Source organism: Silene latifolia, chromosome 2 (assembly GCF_048544455.1).
Source record: "Silene latifolia isolate original U9 population chromosome 2, ASM4854445v1, whole genome shotgun sequence".
Taxonomy (NCBI): domain Eukaryota; kingdom Viridiplantae; phylum Streptophyta; class Magnoliopsida; order Caryophyllales; family Caryophyllaceae; genus Silene; species Silene latifolia.
In genome coordinates this window covers 24,017,034-24,024,899 of record NC_133527.1, presented here as the reverse complement: position 1 = coordinate 24,024,899, position 7,866 = coordinate 24,017,034, and the positions used below count along the sequence as shown (strand labels likewise).

The 7,866-nt window shown below is 43.6% G+C and overlaps 1 non-coding gene across 1 annotated transcript; it reads left to right on the top strand.

The window, feature by feature from the left end:
* Nucleotides 1–7,299: 7,299 nt before the first annotated feature.
* On the top strand, nucleotides 7,300–7,405 carry LOC141644968 (small nucleolar RNA R71). Its single transcript, XR_012544566.1, has one exon. It is a non-coding gene; the product is annotated as a small nucleolar RNA R71 (small nucleolar RNA).
* The last annotated feature ends 461 nt before the right edge of the window (nucleotides 7,406–7,866 follow it).

Genomic DNA, 7,866 nt, shown 5'->3' with positions numbered 1-7,866 from the left:
TGAAAGAGAGAGAGAAAAACAGTCACTCACCCAACTGCGACCTACATAGCATGCATGCAACAAATATGAAAGACGATTCAAGCACCGATGCACACAATCCAACCAACAATGTTCGTCACAGCCGAGGGCTTACTAATGATTTGGGAATAGTGAGGGTCAGGTGAGAAAAGGCAAAACAAATTATGGTAAAGTGGAGGTAAAAGCGTCAAGCTAGTTCCTAACAGGACCATATAAGACCGTCCAAATCTCAACTGACTGAAAAATAAAGTACAAGTGCCCTTCATTTGGCACACAACTCACCAACCACATACACCATCTCCTCAAAAATATGGAATAAGAACGGAGGAGTTAGTCGGTCACAAACTTCCCTTTTTTGATACCGTCTAAATGAATCAACTGATACAAATCAAATATTTTTTCAACTCTTTTTTCTTTCATTTCCTGACATACGTGAATCATTCATTTTTCTTTTTCTTTTTTTTTTCTTTTTCTTTCATTCACGTTTTTCCTTTTTTTTTTCAATTCTCTTTTTTTCTTCTTTTTCTCCTTCCATTATTTACACCAAGTCACCAACTCCAAACAAAATGATACGGGCCAAACTGTTGACGGAAAAATGTACCACAAAAGACAACTAAACTAGCTTGACTAGGCAGGCTCAGTTTGGGATGTAGCTAATGGGTCAAAAAGGCAAGTTTTGGCTTAAGTGGAGCTAAATGGGTGAAAAATATAAGAAAAGGGAAAAAAGTTGCAAGCACCTCCCTGCATGTGACACCGACCACAAACCCGAATGTGTACATTTTAACAAGAAATTGAATGTCATAAAAGTGCAAAAATGATAAACATGCTATGCAAGGAGTACTACTCTCAATTCCTAATGAACTGGTCATGAATGTCACCAGTTATGGGCTCCAAACCTCATAAATTATAGAATAGGTTGCCAATTTATCAGGTCAAGTCTAAACAATCAGCTATATTTGAACAAAAACTCGTAGACTATGCGTATGACAAAGCTAATAACCATCAACAAAAGTGCAAGGCTCAAGTAAAATGACAAGTTATAGTGCAATTTCATCACGGAAATCTGTCGCTCCGACTCAACCTATATGCAAAATAAACGTGAATATATTTTTTGAATTTATTTGAAAATTTTTAATTTTTCTGGTTTTTTGGATTTAATGAAATAAATACAAATGCAGGCTGAAAAATAGAGACATGAATGCAAAATAAATGCAAATGCAGACTCAAAAGGACGCAATATCCTCCCCAAACCAAAACGGACAACGCCCACATTGTCCTCCAGCATACACCAGCACATATATACAGGGGAACGAGAAAATACAACCAATAAAGAATGAAAAACAATAAAATAAAAAGGAGATAAAATAAATAAAAGAGCGAGAATAGACATACAAAACACGAACTTCCCCAAACCAGCCATAAAACTGGGGAAGTGAGTAGACCAGCAACTACTCGTCAGGCTTGTCGTCACGCACGTCCTCCACCGTCACGGTGTAGTCCGGATCCACCTCCTGCTCTCTCCTCCTCCTCTGCTCAGCTCGAGCTCTCTCTGCTGCCGCTGCCGGGTCCTCGTCCTCCTCCTCCTCCTCATCACTAGCGTACGCCAAGTACCCTTCAGCTGGGTACCGGTAAAAGGAAGGATGTGGCCAACCCTCTGGGATCGGACGGTGTCGCCTCATGTGATCCTCGTATAGAGGGAACAAAGTCAAAGCTAAGTCCCGCTCCATACGAGTCTGTCTCTCTCCAATCTCAACTAACAAATCGTCACGGCGCCCTTGGTCCATGACCGAGGACGCCTCAAAGGGTGGTGGAGGTACAAAATTAGTCGGAAAGACCGGCTGTGTCTGTGTCTGGTCGGTGGGTGCGGGAGTAGTAGTAGGAGTAGGAGTAGGGGCGAGATAGGAGTGGCCGTGGAAGGCTGGCCACTCGCGGAAGGTGCGGATCCCTCTCCAGTCTCAAGTCTACGCCGCTTCTTAACGGTGGGTAAGGTAGTAGGTGGGCGGATCTGGATCTAGAGGAACCATCTATCTTCCATGTCCGGTAGTCTGTGGTCAGCCAAGTCTGAGAGTGCATGGCAGCTAGGGTTAGATACCTATCACCGTCTATGTAAGGTAAGTCACGAGGCAAGACGGTGAGGAGAGAACGGGCAAGAAAGGTGGCTATGCCACCGCAGACGATAGTGCCCATGACCTTCTCTCCCTGAGCCTGGAAGTACTTGGCGGTCAAATAAGCGATGTTGAGGGTAAAGGGACCCTCGCGTCGATGTTCAGGTAACCGCCTAAGATAGGAAGCTCGTTGTTGTTGATGTTGTTTTGCTCCTTTCGGCCAAAGATAGTACTTCCCATCAGTCTGAGGAAGTAACGGGTGGGGGGAAGGTGGACCTAAGCGAGCTTTCGCTCGTGAAAAGGAGTCTGTGCCAAAACCCGCTAAAGTAGACTAATGACCTTCCTAAGGGCAGAAGTGGCACCTCTGAAGGAAAGGCCGAGACGGGTACCAAACTCCTCAAGCGTCATAAAAAATGTCCGGTTAAATAACCGAAACGACACAGAAAGACTAGTGGGGACAGCATTGTGTGCCCCTGAGGAGAAGGTAAAGGAGCTGAAGAACTCAAGGCTCGGCTCCGTGAAAGTTTGGCCACTCATAGTGATGAGTCCGGCCATCCCCGTGCCCCGTAGAAGCTCACAGACTGGCTCATAGAAGCCGAGCCTCTGAAGAGATGTACGGCAAAGAAAGCGCGTAGGGAGAAAGTCACAGTCAACTAAGTTATAAAACCTCTTACGATGAACATCATTAATAAAAGTTACCTGGGGGAACTGAGGGTGTGGGTCGAGGGTGTCGTCCGCCCGAATAGTAACCATGCCAGACACGCTAGGAGTAGGTGTAGCACGACCATGACCGCGACCTCGGCCTCGGCCTCTAGAACCTGAGGTAGAAGACCATCCAGTGATGGTATGAAGAACTAGGGCCGCCCTAAAAGCACCTGCGGCTGCAGGTGAGTCCGCCACATATGTTCTCACCGTGGCTGAAGTAGAGGCTGTGGCTGCTGCTGTGACCGCCACTGAGGAGGAAAGGCTAGCAGTAGTAGTGGCTGTGACTGAGGTGGTAGCTAAAACAGGGCTAGCAGCAGTGCTAGCAGGAGCAAAACAGTACCGGCAGCGGAAACAAGGAAAATAGAGCCACTGGCTGCTGTGCTAGCAGGTACGGAGGCGGTGGTGACAACAGGGGCCACCGTCTCATACAAGGACGGACTGACAGTCAAACTAGTGGAAGGCATAGAGCTAGAATCCATCCAAGTAAAATAGGGCAAGGGAAAAGCTATAAGAAATCAGCGTGAAAACAGCATGAAAATTTCCCTAAACAGTCGAAAAATTCGACTAACAGCCCAAAAATTCCCAACTTTTCCTCAAAAAAAGTTCGAATGATAGCAGGTAAACAACGATAGGGGAAGGGTAGCAGATGACAAAAGCAGCATAATAAGCAACAATTGAGGCAAATGGGGCCTAACTAGCAGTAAAGACCCAGTAACAGTCGAAAAATTCGACTAAGATTAACCTAATCGCAAATTTCCCATAAAATTCGAATTAAGCATGTAAAAAATCAATGAGGTGAGGGAATTAAGCATCATGTAAGACAAATTAAGCATTGAATCAAAATTATAGTCGAAAATTTTGACCCAAAAAGGAAAACCGAAACCCTAATTCCTGATTCACTTCATAAAAAGCAAAATTAGTGAAATTAAAATGTAAAGAAGTATAGGAATTACTTAATTGATGATAAAGAACCTACAAATAGCAATTAATCGATAATCAACAAGCAACAATGGCGATTTTTGAAAGAAAAACCGCGAATCCCTAAAACCCTTAATTGACCGTGTAAAATAGCGTAAATCAAAGGGGAAGTAGGCCCTGTTCTTTTGGACTGAAACTTATCTGATCTGAACTGAACTGAACTTATAGGATCTGAACTGAACTGAACTGAACTTATAGGATCTGAACTGAACTTATTGGATCTGAACTGAACTGAACTTATAGGATCTGAACTGAACTGAACTTATAGGATCTGAACTGAACTTATAGGATCTGAACTGAACTGAACTTATAGGATCTGAAGTGAACTTAAATTAAGTGAGGTATAGGATCTGAACTGAACTTATAGGATCTGAACTGAACTGAACTGAACTTATAGGATCTGAACTGAACTTATAGGATCTGAACTGAACTGAACTTATAGAATCGAATCGAATCAACTTATTGGATCTCGAATCAACTTATAGGATCTCGAATCGAATCGAACTTATAGGATCTGAAGTGAACTGAAATTAAGTGACTTTAAGTCCAAAAGAACAGGGCAGTAGAGGGCAAATGGCGATTAATTTGCAATAAACAAAATGTAGGTGGTGGATTTGACAAATGGGCAAGAAAATGGAGGATTTTAGGGTTTTTTTTATCACAAATAGGGAGAAGGTGCGAAATAATGAAGAAGAAATGAAATAATAAAACAAAGGAGGGAGTTAAAGAGGCTCCTGCGTGTAATTTCCAATATCACTCGATCGAGTGGTTTAAAACTACTCGATCGAGAACTTCTTGTGTGCATCTACTCGATCGAGTAAAAAGTTACTCGATCGAGAACTCCCCTCTTCTGCTTTTGTCGATCGAGCAGTATGGAATCATTCGATCGAGCAAATTTCACTCGATCGAGCAAATTTCACTCGATCGAGTACAAAAAGTACTCGATCGAGCTCTTTTCCTCGTGTAAGCCTTTGAATTTGCGTATAATTCCCCAAACCTGCATAAAAACACTCGCAAAAATATCCCAAAATACCAAATACAAAAAGTAACAGTCTATAGTCTTCTAATCTATGCTAAAAATGTCTAAATTCTAATTGTCCTAATTAAAATCATTAAACAAATCCAAAAGAAATTAAAAATTGTTTTTACAAATTGGTACACGGGACATTTCCCCGCTCACTTCTCAAAGCAATTCAATAGCCCCTCGGAGGGCTTCTGACTGGAGGACGTCATCTCAGCAACATTAATCGTCCTCTTCAATTTCCACGAGCTTGAACTGGAATCGTTAGGAAGAGAATAGTTGACGTCCACATACGCGCGAACTCTTCTCGTCCTTACTCCTTTCTCACCACCTTTAACATCATCGCTCCCACTTTGACTGACATTAATTGTACAATAACCATTGACAGCTCCTTCATTATTTTCATCTGTACCTGCAGTAAGGAAAACAGACGAACTTTCCTCCTTTTTGCTCTCAACCTGAGGTGGAGGGGTCACGATAGCAGCACAATATTCCAAATCTTCATTTAGAGTGTCAATAGGAGGGTCAGTAGAAGAGAGGGCATTGCAAGGCTGAGCTTGCAAGGGAGCCTTTCGGGACTTAGACTGATGGAATATCAATTCCTCGTCCCCAACCTGGAAAGTCAATGTCTTGCCCCTGACGTCTATCACTGCACGGGCAGTAAATAAAAATGGTCTCCTTAAAATGATAGAGGTATGTGTGTCCTCGGGGATGTCAAGTACAACGAAGTCAACGGGAATAAAGAATCTCCCGATCTTAACAGGTATGTCTTCTATGACACCTAGTGGCCGTGATATGCTACGGTCGGCCATCTGAACAGTCATATTTGTGCAATTAAACTTGGTCAAACCAAGTCTCTTAGCCAGAGACAGCGGTAAGACACTCACGCTAGCGCCAAGATCGTATAACGCGTTATTATCAATCAAGTGGGTACCAATATGACACGGAATCCAAAAACTACCCGGGTCTGACTGTTTAGGAGGTAACTTATTCTGAACTAGGGCCGTCCTTACCTCTGTCAAAGCTACCGTCTCATGGTCGTTAATGTGCCTCTTACGTGATAAAATTTCTTTCATAAATTTAACGTAAGAGGGTACCTGTGTCAGCAATCTGGCGAATGGCACAGTGACTTGCAAGCTTTTCAGGAGTTCGGGAAATTTGCTGAATTGTTGATTAGCCTCAGTATTATGCAAACGCCTCGGGAAGGGCACCGTGATGGGTATCTCGAGCCTTTTGTTCCGTTCTTCCAATGTATCAGCCGGATCAAGCTCTAAATCCTTCGATCGAGACTTCTTTCCTCTCGAGCGTGGTCTTTCAGGCGATATTTCACTCGATTGAGCACTAGCAGGCTCTCGATCGAGGTCTTCTTTATCAGCATCACTCGATCGAGCAAAAATATCACTCGATCGAGTAGAATCTTCAACAAAATCATTCGATCGGGCAGTTTTGTTTACTCGATCGAGTTCTTCTTTTCCTGTTCACTCGATCGAGCAAAAATTCCATTCGATCGAGTCCTTTCTTCAGCATTTTTACTCGATCGACCTCCAGAAATTAGTCGATCGAGTACTTTCTTTGTCGTCAGCTCTTTTTCTTCAACAGAACATTGTTCATCAGCAGTAATTTCCTTCCCCGGGTCTTATTTCGGTCCTTCATATGAATAACCGCTCCTCAAGTTGATTAAATTCACCGTCTCATGTGGATTCTTATCGGCTTGTGACGGTAAATGTCCCGGTTTCCTTGTGGGCTGGTTCGCGGCTAACTGGGCAACTTGAGTTTCAAGTGCCTTGATAGATGCATCTTTTTGTTTGTCACTTAGCTGCCACTGCTTTTTCAAAGACTTCAACATCATCTTCAACTCACCTATCTCACTTACCCCACCAGAAGATGATGCACCTTGATTAGGTGTAGGAAAGGAAGGAAGCTTCTGAAAGCCTTGTTGAGCCTTATGGGGAGGGACATATAGTTGCTGCTGCGGAGGAGGGGTAGGATTGAGCACATTTTGACTTGTCCACCTCAAATTGGGATGGACTGCCCCTTGGTTATTATAATAGGAACCCCCTCCTTGCCTGTATTGTTGAAAAGTAAGGACCTGTTCCTTCTCTGTAAGACAGCCAACAACAGTGTGATCATCGTTGCTCCCACACCTCTCACATATGAGAGTCTCCCACTCTCCCCTCTAGTAAGCAAATGGACCGTCTGAGGCTCCCCAGCAGAATGCAGCTCCAACTTCATAAACCTAGCATTCATGGCTTCCAGCTGAGCCACAACTTGCTTATCGACTGCATGAACTGTTCTAATACCATCCCTCGGTTTCCATACTCAGCACAGTGGGTCGCCTTCTCTTCAATAAGGGCCCATCCCTTATCATCGTCAGTGTTCTTTTGGAATTTTCCATTGGATGATGCATCAAGTATGGCTCTGTGATCATCATACAACCCATTGTAGAACTGATTAGACAGAAACCACGGATCAAAACCATGGTGAGGAAGTGACCTCACCAACCTCTTGAAACGGCACCATGCTTCATAGAAAGTTTCATCAGGTGCCTGCTTGAAACTATTGATTTTTGCCCTCAGCTGATTAGTGCGCTGCGGAGGGAAATATCTCTTATAAAAAGCAAGAGCAAGGGTCTCCCAGTCCGTGACCCCTGCGGTCGCACGGTCCAAGTCAGTCAGCCACTCTCTGGCTGAGTCAGTCAAAGAAAAAGGAAACAACACCTCCTTAATCTTGTCTTGAGTTACCTCCTTTGTGGCGGGGATAGGAGAACAGTAGTCCGTAAAGACCTCCTTATGCTTCCTCGGGTCTTCACCTGCCACACCTCTAAAGAGATTTCTCTCCACCAGATTGATATAGGACGGACGGATGTCGAAATTATTCCCATCCTCAGTCTGGAGATTGAAACCTTTAGGAATAGATGATGCTTTAGGCTCTGAATGACTTGCAATATTCGGCATCTTTACTGGTTGGTTTACATAACTGAAAGTGTCTTCTTCAAAAGATGGATTTTCTGTAAATAGGAAATGCTGAAGTTCGGGTTCG